This window comes from Mustelus asterias, chromosome 26, assembly GCF_964213995.1.
Source record: "Mustelus asterias chromosome 26, sMusAst1.hap1.1, whole genome shotgun sequence".
NCBI classification, from domain to species: Eukaryota; Metazoa; Chordata; class Chondrichthyes; order Carcharhiniformes; family Triakidae; genus Mustelus; species Mustelus asterias.
In genome coordinates, this window is record NC_135826.1 from 24579192 (window position 1) to 24596064 (window position 16873).

A 16873-nucleotide genomic window follows, 5' to 3' on the forward strand; every position below is an offset into this window, starting at 1 on the left:
TACTCCTGCTCCTATTTCTTATGTTCTTATGTAAGTTGCTGAGGACCCGTTTAGAATGTATATCAGAAAGGGGAGTCAGCCATTTTGATGAGTATACATTATTAGAATAGCTCGACAAAAGAGTTTAACTGCATTAATTAACTAATTGAATGAGTTTTTCATTGAAATTAAAGCAACAAATGGGTTTTGCCCCACCATTTGCCTTTTTCCATTTTGGTACCATATGGCTGCCCTTGGGGAATATTGCTTATGCTTTGGGAAAAGGGCGGCACGGTAGCACAGTGGTTAGCACTGCTGCTTCACAGCTCCAGGGACCTGGGTTCGATTCCCGACTTGGGTCACTGTCTGTGTGGAGTTTGCACATTCTCCTCGTGTCTGCGTGGGTTTCCTCCGGGTGCTCCGGTTTCCTCCCACAGTCCAAAGATGTGCGGGTTAGGTTGATTGGCCATGCTAAAAAATTGCCCTTTAGTGCCCTGGGATGTGTAGATTAGAGGGATTAGTGGGTAAAATATATAGGGATATGGGGGTAGGGCCTGGGTGGGATTGTGGTCGGTGCAGACTCGATGGGCCGAATGGCCTCTTTCTGTACTGTAGGGTTTCTATGAAAAGCATTGGAGAGGCAAGGAGGGATGCGAGGGTGATGTTTTTACACCAGAGCTGGACTAATTATGATGGCTCTTACCCAACCACCCATTTTTATGTTTAAAAGGAGCAATTACTTCAACAGGAAATCTGCCTATACTTCACTGGGGAATCAATTAGAGAGTCCGGGATTTTCCGCTCCCGTTCTTCTTGGGCGGGTTTGGTGACGTGAGACAAAATACTCGCGAGAGGCCCAAATCGCCTCTTTTACATTGACGGGAAATCTCATCGCGATTGTCCCCGGCCCCCTGCCGGCGGTGCAACGGCGAATTGCAACGTTCAACATCGGGAACCCCAATATAATAAATTTGAATGTAATTATCAGGCCCCTTTGCCTGATAATCCTCCCTCGTTCGATTATAAATTCATATTAGCATGAGGGCACAGCGATATGAATTACGACCGGGTCTCCCATGGCACGCACCTGGTGGGCAGACTCGCCAGAGGAGCTCAGGCGAGTGCTTCGCTCAGGGGAAAGTCGGTCATGCCCGGGCAGTGCCAGTGGGCAATGCTGGGGAGTGAGTGCCAGGGAGGAGGCGTTGCATTGGGGCAGGTGTTCTTGTTTTCCCTTTTCAGTTCAGCAGTAGCCTTTACAAATAGTGCCCCAAACTTTAAAAAACAGAGTTGCTGGTGGGACGGTCTCAATTAGAACCCACCCCGCCAGTGTGGCATCATGGAATCGCCACTTCATTTTGTTTACCGAGTCTCGGGCAATATGGTGCCTTAGGGGCTGATGACTTCAATGACACTTTTCCCACCCACTGCCACACTGCAAAGAAAGGGGAATATTCCACCCATAATTAAGTTGTTCTCCTCAATCAAACTCCTCATGAGGTTCCAGGGTACGGACAGATCTGCCAGTGGGATTTAATGATGAGATCTTTGCGGGCATTAGTAAGTTGTGTGTGACCTTTGCTGTAGGTAAATATAACATGTACAGGCATTGGAATTTGAAAGTTCATCCAGTTTTACCCAAATGTTCAGCCTAATGCCACCCAGTAGAAATCTATGAATGTATAGCAGGTAAGTGGGTGGCATGGTGGCACAGTGGTTAGCACTGCCGCCTCACAACGCCAGGGACCCGGGTTCAATTCCGGCCTCGGGTCACTGTCTGTGTGGAGTTTGCAAATTCTCCCCGTGTCTGCGTGGGTTTCCTCCGGGAGCTCCGATTTCCTCCCACAGTCCAAAGATGTGTGGGTTTAGTTGATTGGCCATGCTAAATTGCCTTTTGTGTAAGGGGGATTAGCAGCGTAAACATGTGCGGTTACGAGGAATAGGGCCTGGGTGGGATTGTTGTTGGTGCGGGCTCGATGGGCCAAACAGCCTCATCCTGCACTATAGGGATTCCATGATTCTATGAAATGACTTCATTTCCTACATTGCAACAGCGACAATTACCTGTCGAGTGCTTTGGGACGATATAAAGACAGGTCTTTCTTTCTTTCAGTCGCACGCCTGATAATCTTGTGGGGTTTATGTGCAACATTAAGAAGAATGTTTAATTGACAGTAGCAAATTTTCCCTTGCTGCAAAATGGGCATGTGTCTGGAAGAGTTGAAATGTGTTTTGAATGTGTTACGTACAGCCTCAATGCTATATCACTGAATTGACAATGAGCGTTTTGAGCCATGCAGTTGATGGCCATACATTGAGGACAGGCAAATTGGGTCAGTCCTACCAGGGGAAGCTCCCCAGAGTTCTAAAATTCTTCTGCTCATTTGCCCTCGTGACAGATGGATACGCAAGAACTAGGTTATCTGACTCTGCTACCTCTATTCACGCATTTTATACCTGCCCCCAATAGAAGGTTATCCACTGTTCCAGATAAAGCAATCCTCCTTCGCTGTCACTACTAGACCAATGCCTACAGGGCAGCATCTTTTAATGGAGTGGCCTTGTCCCTGTCTCTATTCCTGTTTCTGCAGGCTCCAGTTTGGAAATTTAAATTAATCTTTGAAATGGTATACTCCCAGTGGATGGTCCACTCAGAAGGAGGGTGGAGCATTAATTGAACCCTATCCCATTGATGTTTTGAAAGGGAGACTAGATAGGCATATGAGGGACAAAAGGAATGGGCGATCATGGCAGTAGGGCTTGATGTAGACCGGGGATGAGGCTCAAGTAGAACATTAATCAGTTGGGTTATGTGACCTCTTTCTGTGCTACACATTGTATGTAATTCATTTTATTCATTGATGGGATGTGGTGGCTAAGCCAGCATTTATTGCCCATCCCTAATTGCCCTTGAGAAGGTGGTGGTGGGCTGCCTTCTTGAATCGCTGCAGTCCATGTGGTGTAGATACATCCACAGTGCTGTTAGGGAGGGAGTTCCAGGATTACGACCCAACAGCAAAGGAGTGGAGAAGTATTTGCAAGTTACTATGATGGGTCGCTTGGAGGGGAGTTTTTCGGATGGTGGAGTTCTCATGTGTCTGCTGACCTTTATCCTGCTAGCTGGTAAAAGTTGTGGGTTTGGAAGGTATTGCCGAAGGAGTGAGCAAGTTCCTTCTTGTAGATGGTACACAATTGCTGCCACTGTGTGTCGGCCATAGTCATAGAATCATAGATTCATAGAGGTTTACTGCATGGAAACAGGCCCTTCGGCCCAACTTGTCCATGCCGCCCTTTTTTTTGAAACCCCTAAGTTAATCCCAATTGCCCGCATTTGGCCCATATCCCTCTATACCCATCGTACCCATGTAACTATCTAAATGCTTTTTAAAAGACAAAATTGTACCCGCCTCTATTACTACCTCTGGTAGCTTGTTCCAGACACTCACCATCCTCTGTGTAAAAAATTGCCCCTCTGGACACTTTTGTATCTCTCCCCTCTCGCCTTAAACCTATGCCCTCTAGTTTTAGACTCCCCTACCTTTGGGAAAAGATATTGACTATCTAGCTGATCTGTGCCTCTCATTATTTTATAGACCTCTATAAGATCACCCCTCAGCCTCCTACGCTCCAGAGAAAAAAGTCCCAGCCTCTCCTTATAACTCAATTCATCAAGTCCCGGTAGCATCCTAGTAAATCTTTTCTGCACTCTTTCTAGTTTAATAATATCCTTTCTATAATAGGGTGACCAGAATTGCACACAGTATTCCAAATGTGGCCTTGCCAATGTCTTGTACAACTTCAACAAGACATTCCACCTTCTGTATTCAATGTTCTGACCGATGAAACCAAGCATGCCGAATGCCTTCTTCACCACTCTGTCCACCTGTGACTCCACTTTCAAGGAACTATGAACATGTACCCCTAGATCTCTTTGTTCTGTAACTCTCCCCAACGCCCTATCATTAACTGAGTAAGTCCTGCCCTGGTTCAATCTACCAAAATGCATCACCTCGCATTTGTCTAAATTAAACTCCATCTGCCATTTGTCAGCCCACTGGTAAAATTGATTAAGATCCTGTTGCAATTGGAGATAACTTTCTTCACTGTCTACTATGCCACCAATCTTAGTGTCATCTGCAAACTTACTAACCATGCCTCCTATATTTTCATCCAAATCATTAATATAAATGACAAATAACAGCGGACCCAGCACTGATCCCTGAGGCACACCGCTGGTCACAGGCCTCCAGTTTGAAAAACAATTCTCTACAACCACCCTCTGGCCTCTGTCAAGAAGCCAATTTTGTATCCATTTAGATACCTCACCCTGGATCCTGTGAGATTTAACCTTATGCAACAACCTACCATGTGGTACCTTGTCAAAGGCCTTGCTAAAGTCCATGTAGACAACATCAACTGCACTGCCCTCATCTACCTTCTTGGTTACCCCTTCAAAAAACTCAATCAAATTTGTGAGGCATGATTTTCATGGTCGTGGAAGGAGTGAATATTTGTGGATGGGGTGCCAATCAAGGGCTGCTGTGTCCTGGGTGATGTCAGGCTTCTTGAGTGTTCTTTGAGCTGCACCCATCCAGGCAAATGGGGAGTATTCCATCACACACCTGACTTGTGCCTTGTAGATGGTGGACAAGACTTTCTTTCACACTGAACGTTTTACCAGCTGAGCCTACTGGTTCTTTCTGATTGTTCTTCATGAGCTTTGCTGCACTGTGTCTTCAATGCTGTGCTTGTTTAATTCATCCAATTTTCTTTAAGATTCACTTGTCCTCCATCTTTTGGATGACATGGACTTTTGGGATGGAGTTAGGTCCACATCGGTGAACATGCAACATAAAGGATCTACCTGCATCACTGGGAATGTTCACCACCATAGAAACGTGGATACACTGAGAGTCTATGGTGCAGGAGGAGGCAATTTGGCCCATTGTGTCTGTGCTGGCGAAAAAGGTGCTATTCAGCTTCATCCCATTTTCCAGCTCTTCTGTGCAGTAGAACCTTCAATGCAAGTTCAACTATTTTCTGTTGAGTATTGGTGAGGGTTGCACCCTGTCAGGCAATGGGTTCCAGACCCCGACTATCCCCTGGATGAACAAAAAATCTCTGAAAATTCTTCTCCATGGAATTGCACATAGCAAGGCTATTTCTATCACGTTTGCTGGTATGCAGAGAATGGAGGCACCAGGTGGTGGGGCGGCATGGCAGCACAGTGGTTAGCATTGCTGCCTCACAGCGTCAGGGATCCCGGTTCGATTCCCAGCTTGGATCACTGTCTGTGCAGAGACTGCACGTTCTCCACGTGTCTGCGTGGGTTTCCTCCGGGTGCTCCGGTTTCCTCCCACAATCCAAAAGACGTGCTGGTTAGGGTGCATTGGCCATGCTAAATTCCCCCTCAGTGTACCCGAATAGGTGCCGGAGTGTAGCGACTAGGGGATTTTCACAGTAACTTCATTGCAGTATTAATGTAAGCCTACTTGTGACACGAATAAATAAACTTAAACAGATGAGACCTCTCCCAAGGAACAGGAGGAGGAAGGTGCCTTGATGCTTCCTTACTATATTTAGGTTACACAGTTGCCTTTGGTCTCTGCTGTGACAACACATGGTTACAGCCTGGGAGATTACGATGTGGGAAATTGTGGGTGGGACACGAGGTCTTGGCAATGAATGCCACAAAATGCTGTCTCCTCTCTGGAATTTGTAACTTGCTGCTCAGCCCAGTTTGCGTGCTAAAGTTTATTGACTGTGTCTTTCCCAGCACCAGCAAAAAAACAGAAGTGCATGTCAACTTTAATCTCCAGTTCAATGCCCCCTGCTTAGAAATAGTAAATCGCTGTTACAAAATACACTGACATTACACAAGTGATTAGCAATTATTAAACTGAGCCAACTATCTATATACACTGTCCCATGTAATGCTGCACTGTCAGGAACACTACAAGGGCCACTCCGTCTCAGCACATGCAGAGAAACTGATGACTCTGAAAGCAAATGCCATTACTAATTAAAAATGTAGAAGCAATCATCCTGTGGATGAGGCTGTAGTCATACAACACTGCACTCAAGTCTAGGGAGCTTGATTTTAAATCACTGTCATGACTGATATTCGGCCTCTTTACTACTGCACGGTCCTCAGCAAGGCAATGTAGGGCCGTACAGGGACAAAGCAGTCAATGGCTGAACATTGCACTCACTGTTTGTATTGACAGAGAATCAAGGGCTGCCATTTTACTTTGCTTCTGCTGCAGATTAATTGAGAATCTTAATTTTTCCACGACCTTCTCCCTCCAGAAGACCAAAACCTGAATGGTGACCTGATACAACAATATCTGTAAACCCATGAAGGAGTTCAATAGGGTAGATGCAGAGAGAATGTTTCCACTTGTGGAAAGGTTTGAAACTGCACGTCATAATTATAAGATAGTTACTAAGAAGTCCAACAGGGAATTCAGGAGAAACTTAGTCATTCTGTGATTAGAATGTGAAAACGTGTCACCTTACAAAGTAGTTGTGGGGAATTCCATAGGTATATGTGATAACCCCCAGGACTTACATCGGGGAATCACTGATTGACCCGACTCATAGAATATGAGCTCCCTGGTGATTGGTAATTACCTTACCATGTGGAGCTCATATACCAAGCTCTTTATAAAGCAGGCCCCTGAGTGGGTCCATTGGTGTATAGTCCCATTTGGAACCTGTTTGTGTTCACCACATGCTTGTGGTTTTGCTTTACTTTATTTTAAGCTTAAGTTTATTTATTAGTGTCACAAGTAGGCTTACATTAACACTGCAATGAAGCTACTGTGAAAAACCCCTAGTCTTGCCACACTCCGGCGCCTGTTCGGATAAACTGAGGGAGAATTTAGCATGGCCAATGCACCTAACCAGCATGTCTTTCAGACTGTGGGAGGAAACCAGAGCACTCGAAGAAACCCATGCAGACACGGGGAGAACATACAGATTCCACACAGACAGTGACCCAAGCCAGGAATCGAACCTGAATCCCTGGCACTGTGAGGCAGAAGTGCTAACCACTATGCCACCATGCCGCCCATTTTATTTATTTTATTTGTTTTATGCAATAAAGCACTGTTCCTTTACAGCTGACTCCCGGAGTTATTATGGTGCATTTCAGGAGGAACAAGATTAGTGTAAGATGGAGAAGAAATAGAAAGATTTGCTGATAGACTGAAATAATATAAGGTTGAAGGAAGCTTAACAGCATCTGTTGAGAGAGAATGGAGCCAACGTTTCGAGTCAGTCATCAAAACGTTGTCTCTATTCTCTCTCCACAGATGCTGTCAGACCTGCTGAGATTTTTCCAGCATTTTCTGTTTTTGTTTCAGATTCCAGCATATGCAGTATTTTGCTTTTATATTATTGAAGTAAGCTTGTTTGGAGTAATAACTTACTCATAGATCAGTCTGACTGAATGGCCTGTTTCAGTGCTATCAACTCAATATAATTCTCAGTATTAAGGTACAGAAGTGAAGTGGAAAAATGTACAATTCCCTCATTACAATTTCCATAACTGGACAAGAATGATTTGCTCAGGTTGGAGTTTTTGATTTGATTGATTATTGTCACATGTATTGGTATACAGTGAAAAGTATTGTTTCTTGCGTGCTATACAGACAAAGCATACCATTCATACAGAAGGAAAGGAGAGAGTGCAGAATGTAGTGTTACAGTCATAGCTAGGGTGTAGAGAAAGATCAACTTAATATAAGGTAGGTCCATTCAAAAATCTGGTGGCAGCAGCGAAGAAACGGTTCTTGACTCAGTTGGTACGTAATCTCAGACTTTTGTATCTTTTTCCAGATGGAAGAAGGTGGAACAGAGTATGTCCGGGGTGCATGGGGTCCTTGACTATGTTGGCTGCTTTTCCAAGTTAGCGGGAAGTGTAGACAGAATCAATGGATGGGAGGCTGGTTTGCATGATGGATTGGGCTTCGCTCATGACCCTTTGTAGTTTCTTGTGGTCTTGGACAGAGCAGAAGCCATACCAAGCTGTGATACAACCAGAAAGTATGCTTTGTATGGTGCATCTGTAAAAAGGTTCGAGAGAGTCGTAGTGGACATGACAAATTTCCTTAGTCTCCTAAGAAAGTATAGGCGTTGGTGCTTTCTTAATTATAGCATCAGCGTGGAGGGACCAGGACAGGTTGTGGGTGATCTGGACACCCAGAAACTTGAAGCTCTTGACCATTTCCACTTTGTCCCCGTTGATGCAGACAGAGGCATGTCTTCCATTAACAGAGTATGCACCACTTTGTGAGTTATGCAGTATTTGCAACTATATTCACTGAGCATGCCACGGAACATACAGATCCTGGTCTCCGCTGGGATGAGAATAAGAGTCCGATTTGTTAAGGGAGGGCAAACGTCTCTCTTCTGACCATCATCCAGAGGTTTTGTTGGAACAGCAGACAAGGGTGAGATCAGGCTTGATATGAAGCCTCGTGCAGTCAAGTAGCCCACTGACCCTCAGTTTGAGACTGATGGCACATTTTTAAAAATGTAGGTAACTAGTCTGTTGCGTAAGAACAGTGAATCACTATGAAAAAATACACGAGTGATTAGTAATGATTAAACTGATCCTATAGACTGCCCAATGTGATGTTGCAATGTCCAGGATACGGCAAAGGCTCCTTTGTCCCAACAAATGCAGTGAACCCAATGACGTTGATCAATCAGATACAGCATCAAGGAAGCAATTTTCATGTTAATTTAAAACAGTAATTGTATTCGAACAAAATACAACATATCGAAGAAAGGTGGACCAAGGACAGGATAACAAAAAAATACATTCAGGAATTTTGCTTATATTTGGGAAACATCCACTTAATGTCCTCAGAAACTAATGTTTATGGCCACCATCATTATAAGGGGCAATGTGCAGCAGGGAGCATACATGGTGGCCATCTTGATAGGGAGCAAGGAACAGGAGGGTGTATGTGTGGCAGCCACCGTTATAGAGGGCAATGGGCAGGAGGGTGTATGTGTGACAGCCATCTTTATAAGGAGAAATGAGCAGGAAGGCGTAAGTGCAGCGGCCATCTTTATAGAGGGCAATGGGCAGGAGGGTGTATGTGTGGTGGCCATCTTCATAGAGGGCAATGGGCAGGAGTGTGTATGTGTGACAGCCATCTTTATAAGGAGAAATGAGCAGGAAGGTGTAAGTGCAGCGGCCATCTTTATAGAGGGCAATGGGCAGGAGGGTGTATGTGTGGTGGCCATCTTTATAGAGGGCAATGGGCAGGAGGGTGTATGTGTGGTGGCCATCTTTATAGAGGGCAATGGGCAGGAGGGTGTATGTGTGGTCATCTTGGACTGTGAAGCAGGAGAGATAGAGAATCTGCCCAGTTCAAAGATGGGTAGATAGGAACTCGAAGGAGACTTCTGCCCCCCAAAGTTTGCATTTTGCAATCAATACAAAACAACATTGATTGGCAACCGCAGAGATGTCAAAAGTCTAGGTTTCTCCCACCTACTGTTTGTGTGTTTTTAAAATGCATAAAATACACATGCTGATGTCTTTTCTTCAGCTTTAATGTGGGACACTGAAAACTCTTGGATTATGTGTGTAAATCTGCTACTGGAAACTGCTCAAGTAGCAAATTGATTTGAATTATTCAAAAATATTTTTCAGCCACTCTTATTCATCTTTTATTACTTTTCAAAATTTTATTATTTGATTTTTTTTGATAAATAAAAGATGCAGTGGCGTGCTAGTGGGGTTTGGGATTGAATCTGCCTGAGTATATCCTGTCCCACCAGTAGGACAGACCTGTCAGAAGTCGGGGGGCACAGCCACATGCATTTGACGGCTCCAGGCAGAATCCTTAACATTGACTCCAAACCTCTTGATGTCACATGGTTTCAAGCCAAACGTAGGGAAGGAAATCCTGCTGATCACCACCCTGCCGCAGGCAATGGATCAGTGCAACTCTATGTTGAACATCAACATGGAGAAAGCATTATTGGCAGTATGAGTACGCTGCAATGCAGTCTGGGTGGAATGCCTCAGTGCCCATCTACAAGTGTGGCTTGGCAGTACCACAACTCAGCGACGTGGGCGATTTCAGAAGGACATAGCTGCCAGACTGAGGTTGCAGCGGATGGTAACATATGATTTAGAAGCAGGAGTAGCCCTTCAAACCTACTCTGCCATAATTATGCCTGATCTTATCCTGATCTCAATTCCACTTTCCTGCCTGCTTCCTTTATCCCACTTTTCATCAGAAACTTATCTATCTCTTACTTGAACCTCCTGATTGATTCTGCCTCCACTGCACTCTGGGGCAGCGAGTTCCACAGATTCACAACCCTCTGAGAGAAGTTGTTTCTCCTCAGCTCAGTCATTCACTCAGATCACAGCTGATCTGACTTCAGACTCAATGCCACTATCCTGCCTACCCCCAATATCCTTTGATTCCCTTTTTATTCAAGAATCTATCGACATCTGCCTTAAAAATATTCAACAACCCTGCCTCTATCACTCTGTGGGGAAGAGAGTTCCATGGGCTTATGATCCTCGGAGAGAAAAAACTTCTCCTCATCTCCGACTTCAGTGGGAGACCCCTTATTTTTAAAAGCAAAATACTGTGGATGCTGGAATCTGAAACAAAAACAGAAAATGCTGGAAAAACCTCAGCAGGTCTGACAGCATCTGTGGAGAGAGAATGGAGTCAACGTTTCGCGTCTGGATGACACTTCAGAAGAGCAGACGAGGGGTCATCGAGACTCAAAACATTGGCTCTATTCTCTCCCCACAGATGCTGTCAGACCTGCTGAGATTCTCCAGCATTTTCTGTTTTTGTTGTCCTTATTTTTAAACTTTAGTTCCAGGTTTCCCACAAGAAGATACAATTTTTCAGCTTTCAGTCTGATAAACCTCCTGGTGATTTTAGATGTTTCAATAAGATCACCTCTCATTATTCTAAACTAGATGATTCTTCTAAAGCAGTCCAACCTGTCCCACCTTTCCTTATAAAATAATCCCCTCATCCCAGGAATCAATCGAGCGAACCTTCTCTGAACTGCTCGGTTGATAGCTCTGGCTCACTAATCTCTTCTGTCAATTTTGCAACCTTTGCTTCCACAAGGTAAAGAGATTTCAAGTGCTTGCAGTTTGCACGTTCTCCCCATGTCTGCGTGGGTTTCCTCCGGGTGCTCTGGTTTCCTCCCACATTCCAAAGATGTAATCTCTGTAATCCCCTCCAGTCCCCACAACCCTCCCTATTTTTGTAATCTCCTCGTCCCTTCAACCCTCCCTCTCTATCTCTGTAATCTCCAGTCCCCACAACTCTCCCTATCTCTCTAATCTCCTTCAATCCCATAATCCTGCCTACCTCTCTAATCTCCTCCTGTCCCCCACAACCCTCCTTATCTCTGTAATCTCCTCTGGTCTCTTCAACCTTCCCTCCCTATCTCTGTAATCTCCCCCAGTCCCCACAACTCTCCCTATCTCTGTAATCTCCTCAAGTCCCCACAACTCTCCCTATCTCTGTAATCCCCAGTCCCCACAACCCTCCCTATCTCTGTAATCTCCTCCAGTCCCCACAACTCTCCCTATCTCTGAAATCCCCAGTCCCCACAACCCTCCCTATCTCTGTAATCTCCTCCAGTCCCCACAACTCTCCCTATCTCTGTAATCCCCAGTCCCCACAACCTTCCCTATCTCTAATCTCCTCCAGTCCCCACAACTCTCCCTATCTCTGTAATCCCCAGTCCCCACAACCCTCCCTATCTCTGTAATCACCTCCAGTCTTATAGCCCTGTGAAATATCTGGACTTGCTAATTCTGGCCTCTTCTCCATCCCTGATCTTAATCGATACATTGCTTTTCGTGGCCAGGTTGTTGCTAGTTGCCAGTTAACAAACATGTGTCTGGATGGTCATGAATGGCAGTTCACTCAAGCATGGGGAGCTTCACAGCTTCACTCTGACTCTGGCCTCACCTCGCTTCAATACACACTGATTTCCAGCAGGCCTCACTGGATCATGTTTAGCAGGCCCATTGAAGTCTAAGAAAGACAAACTCTGTTTTTATTACACGGGCTTCCTGCCAATGTTTTGGCGGTTGCATTCCACAATTCCATCTGTTTCCCCATGAAAACAGAAAACAAATGACCTTGCCTCGAATATACAAAAGGGTTTGTTGCTCCCGATAAACAGGGCCACGAGGTTACAGTGACTGAATAAGTCAAATTCCTTTTTTATGACATGTAATTCCGAGACTGTTTTGGGGATTGTATTCTGCTTTTCAACTCTTCACAATGAGGACTGGTCCCAGTGGCCCAGAGTGAGAAACGTGCCTGATTCCCACCCACTCATCTCTCTTTTTTCTCATTCCATACTTAGCTTGGAGAGACCGGTCGCATCATTCCCACAGCCATTCTGGCTGAGATCTCTCATAGAATAGGTGAATGATCAGTCCTGGAATCTTCCTGAGCCTGAATGCTCAACAGCCATCACGTACATTTTATGGTAAGCGTGAGCAGAGAAGGAGGAAAGACCAGAGGTTGGGCTGGGTTTTACATGCCCCCGCAGGCTTGTTTTTTGGCAGGTGGGCACATTAAGTAGGACAGGTACCAATCCCCAAAGATATACAGCACAGAAACAGGCCCTTCGGCCCAACCCATCCATGCCGACCAGGTTTCCTAAACTGAACTAGCCCCATTTGCCTGGCCCATATCCCTCTAAACCTTTCCTATCCATGTACCTGTCCAAATGTCTTTTAAATGTTGTAATTGTACCCGCCTCTACCACCTCCTCTGGCAGCTCATTCCATACACGCACCACCCACTGTGTGAAAAAGTTCCTCCTCAGGTCCCTTCTAAATCTTTCCTCTCTCACCTGAAACCTGCGCCCTCTAGTTTTGGACACCCCTACCCTGGGAAAAAGATCTTGGTTATTCACCTTATCTATGCCCCTTGTGATTTTATAAACCTCTATAAGGTCACCCCTCATCCCCCTACACTCCAGGGAAAAAAGTCACAGCCTATCCAGCCCTTCCTTATAATTCACACTTTCCTGTCCCAGTAAGATCCTTGTAAATCTTTTTTGCACCCTTTCCAGTTTAATAACATCCTTCCTATAGCAGGGAGACCAGTATTGTACACTATGCTCCAAATGTGGCCTTACCAATGTCTTCTACAGTTGTAGCATAACGTTCCAACTCCTGGGGTGGAAGTTTCCCGTCCTGCCTGCCTCAGGAATCGTAGTGGATGGGCAGAAAATTCGATGGATCATGCAAAGCTCCGTTGACCTCGAGTGGGCGAGTGTGGCTGGAAAATCCCGGCCATGTACTCAATGCTCAGACCAATGAAGGCAAGTGTGCCAAATGCCTAACTGAGCAGGCGTATCCAGAAAGTAACTCAACAGGCCAGGAAGTTTGCAATCCTCAGCTCAAGGACAGATGGCCAATTTCAGCCATGGGGCTGCGAGCTTTGGTGTTACAATTGGCTGTGGTGAGGGAGAAAGCAGGAACCGAGAAACTAAAGGAGCAAGAGGAGAGACTTAGTCAGCTAGGATTATATTCACTGGAGTTAAGAGAAGAATGAGAGGGGATCTCATAGAAGCTTATAAAATTCTAACAGATTAGACAGGGTAGATTCAGATAGAATGTTCCCAATGGTGGGAGAGTCCAGAACTAGGGGTCATAGTTTGGGGATAAGGGGTAAACCTTCTCCTCACCTTGAGGTGAGGAGAAATTTCTTCACTGAGAGTGTGCTAAATTTGTTTAATTCGCTGCCACAGAAAGTAGTTGAGGCCAAAATGTTGTCAGATTTCAAGAAGAAATTAGACATAGCTCTTGGGGCTAAAGGGATCAAGGGATGGGGGGGAAGGGGGGATCAGGATATTGAATTCGATGATCAGCCATGATCCCGTTTCCTCCCACAGTCCAAATTTGTGCGGGTTAGGTTGATTGGCCATGCTAAGTTGTCCCTGGATGCGTAGATTAGAGGGATTAATGGATTAAATGTGTGGGGTTGTGGGGATAGAACCTGGGGTGGGATTATTGTCGGTGCAGACTCGATGGGCCGTGTGGCCTCCTTCTGCACAGTGGGGATTCTATGATTCTATGATCAAAATGAATGGTGGGGCAGGCTCAAAGGGCCGAATGGCCTACTCCTCCTCCGAGTTTCTAAATAAACTGCCAGTGCTCACATGAGGATATTGGATGAGTATCAGAGTGATACACCCCGGGGTAGAACCGTATTGGAAAGGCTCTCCACGCTGCCACAGGAAAGGGCGATTTGACCTTCAGAATGGAAAGGGGGACAGATTGGGAATGTGCAAAAGGAGTCCAATATTTTGCTGCACAAACATTGGCAAGACGCCTACAGGTGCTTTCAGGGGAAAGCAGCTGGTAGATAAAACAGTACTGACGAGAAATATAGAGACAAAGACGTTTCTATAGAAATACTACGGAGGTGTCACTAAGTACCTCCAGGGACAAACTGTACAGTCTCAGCATCCAAATACTTTACTGGTTAAGTAAAGTCACAGCTTTTCAAAATTCTCCTTCCATAAAGATGCGAGATAAATCTTTACTGTGGTTTTTTTTTCTATATTTAAAGGTGTGTGTGGTTTGCGTTTTCCTGCGGTCTTTTTTAAACTAAATAAACTTCTCTCTCTCTTTCTCTCTCTATATATATATATATATGAGATGCTGATATAGTAATCCGATTGAGGAGTTCCAATACAGATAAAAATAGTCATAAATTCATTGACAGTTAGCCAGCTTGGCTCAGTTGGTATCATCCTAACCCTCTGATTGAACGGTTCTGACCTTGAGCTCCAGGTTTAAGCGGTTAATCAACATTGCTGCCCCAATGCAGTCAGAAGGCATGCGATATTGTTTGAAATGCTGTTCTCTCTAGATGGCACATTTAACTAGGATTAAGCCTATCTGTTCAGGTAGATATTAAAAATCCCTTGCAGGTATGCATAGCTTTTGTGAATTTGCTTTAGAGTTTAAAATAAATAAGCAAACAAAACGAATTGTGCCGAGGATGGGTCTTTGCATATCTCAAATCTTCAGCTGGCTAATAAAAGGTGTCACTTTTGGCACGAGATTTATTGGGATTCAGGTCTTCTTTTTGCCATGTGCAGGGTAATGCTGTACCACAACCTTCTGGTACCTTGCCAAAATGTTGACTACTATCCGTGTGTCTGGCTAATGAGTATTGGCAGATTGGAGAATTTACGGCCCAGCCCAATCATCCATCCAACACACACCACACATGACAGACACACACACACACCTACACATGTGACAGCCAGTACACACCACACATGGCAGATGACACACACACACACACCACACATGGCCATCAACACACACACACACCACATGACAGCCAATACACACCACTCATGACAGACAACATACACACACACACCGCACATGGCAGCCAGTACGCACCACACATGACAGGCAACACACACGCACATCAAATGCACGCACCACACGACAGCCAACGCACACCACACATGACAGCCACCATGCACATACACAAACACAACACACACATGACAGTCAACACACACACACAAAAAACCAACACATACATGCTTACACACAAGACAGCCAACACACAAACACACACAACACATGCACACAAGACAGCCAACACATACACAACAGCCAGCACATATATACACAGATACACACACACACATATATAAGAGCCAACATGCACACACACACACGACTGCCAATACACACATACACCACACATAACAGCCAACATGCACATACACAAACAAACACAACACACACATGACAGTCAACACACACACAGGACACCCAACACACAAAAAAGGACACCCGACAGACACACACATGCCCACACACACAGACACACACAACAGCCAACAGACACACACATGACAGCCCACACCCACACCCACGGACACAAAACAGCCAACACACAAACACACACACACCATGCATTTTGTAGCAGAATTCATTGGATAGTAATCAAGAATGGAAACATGACTATAGCGGCACATAGTACAGGTGCACAGGATTCATGTACCATTGATCCATTATGGCAGCTACCTGGATGATCTTACCTCGTAAATGAAACGTCCATGCTCATGTTAAAATTTCATGCCACCCAATCCCCGGAACCTCCTCCACCCTTTCCTTTGTCTTGTGCCCTTCCGGTCCATTGGACCTCACCTTCTGTGCAATCCCTCCTTCCCATTTTACACCAACATTAGCTCAGCTCCGAGAGTCCCTCCCTCAGCAATCCACCTCTCCACTTTGCTATCCACCTTTAAAAGTCTCCTTAATCTCTGGGAGCAAACTTTCGGCTGTTTCCATGAACTACCCCATAAAAAGTTTGGGATCTTCCTCTCTGGAGTGCCTTGGGGCTTTTTCTACATGGACGACCCCATATCAGTGTATATTGTTGCTTTTAGTAATTCACTGTCCTCTGCATCTTAGAATCCAATTTATATTTTAACTTTCCCATGGGAAATATAAACTAAAATGTTTTTTTCTCATTATCGGTTTCTTTGTTGTTACAAACTAAAGTTTTTGCTTTGAATCCTCCACAATGGCCTGGGAGGAAGTAATGTTTATACCAGTTTCACTCCTCATATCTTGCCCATTATTACAATAAACAACCTCGCTTGTGAATTCACTTAAAAAAGCAGGTCAGATATCATCTGACTAGTCCACCATTGGTGATCTCTCTGCTAATTCTTTTCATAGAATCATAAGGTGCAGAAGAGGCCCCTCGGCCCATCGAGTCTGCACTGGCACGCAAAAACACCTGAACTCCTATCTGCCAACACTTGGCCCATAGCCTTGAATGTTATGACATGCCAAGTGCTCATCCAGGTTCTTTTTAAA